We start from the raw sequence: 1223 nt of genomic DNA, 5'->3' as shown, positions 1-1223 counted from the left end.
TATTTTAAAATATATAAAAATAAAATTATTTTTATAATATTATATATTATTTTTTTACTCTTTATTTTTTATTCATCTAAAAATATTTAAAAAAATAAAATTTTACTCAATTTTTTTTTCTGTTTTTTTTTCTCTATTTCTTTTCTTTTTCTATTTCACCGGTTATTAGTGGCTAAATAGGATTGGCAACATAATTTTTATCCAATCTTTTATAATTTTGTCGTAGCAAATTGGTAACCCAATTTACAATTAGGAGAATTGAATTAAGCGTCGAACAAATTTTATTCGAATTGAATACCCAACATCCAATTTGCAACTTTAATATAATCTAAATATGTATATATATAAATGAGTAAACATTTGAACTCAATTTTTTCACAAATACTTATTGTTTAAATAAGATTAGAGTAGAGATTAAACCTATCTTATTTTATCTATTGTCACTCTTACATGTTAATCCAACACCATTTGATTAACTATCTTAAAATTCATAATGAATTGTATATTAAATGTTTAATATATATCCAACGAGAGTCTATTTATAGATTAACATGCAATCAATTATAATAAAAAATTAGTTTAATATTAAATTAAATTAATATACAATTATCACAAAATATAAAATAAATATTATATTGCAATATAATATCAAAAAATATACTTGAATTTTGTCACAAAACTTTAATCTTTTAAAAACTACAGGTTCATTTTTCAAATGGTCATGTACCCTTATTTTTAATTTTTAATAAGTTATTATTTTTTTTTTCAGGGTAACTTTTAATAAGCTCATTATTACAATTTACAATGATTCGGCCAAGGAGAAAAAATAAGAGAAAACAAAAAGCTCTAAGGGTTACTGATATGTTTGGCAAACACGTTGAAGAGGAGAGAAGTCCGTTTGAGCTTTTTGAAAGTTTCACATTAATATTTGGTAATTTTTATTGTTGTGAACGCAGAATTGATTCTGCCACTGAACCCACATTTAGAAGAAGCTAAAATTTGTAACTTTTGTGTTTCACGTTCATGGTTGCTATTACCTTTAGAAAATTAGGTAAAAAATTTATTTCTTTTTTATCAATTCTATCATTTATTTTTTTTCTATAAAAATAATACCAATAACTATTGCTTTTACAGCAGTTCTTTGTAGTTCTTACTATTTTTTCACAGTTTTTCGTTCCAATTTTTTTTTCATCAAAATTGTTCAAATTTATTTCAATCATTAG

The sequence above is a fragment of the Arachis ipaensis genome, chromosome B03 (genome assembly GCF_000816755.2).
Source record: "Arachis ipaensis cultivar K30076 chromosome B03, Araip1.1, whole genome shotgun sequence".
Taxonomy (NCBI): Eukaryota; Viridiplantae; Streptophyta; class Magnoliopsida; order Fabales; family Fabaceae; genus Arachis; species Arachis ipaensis.
This window is presented reverse-complemented; position numbering follows the sequence as displayed.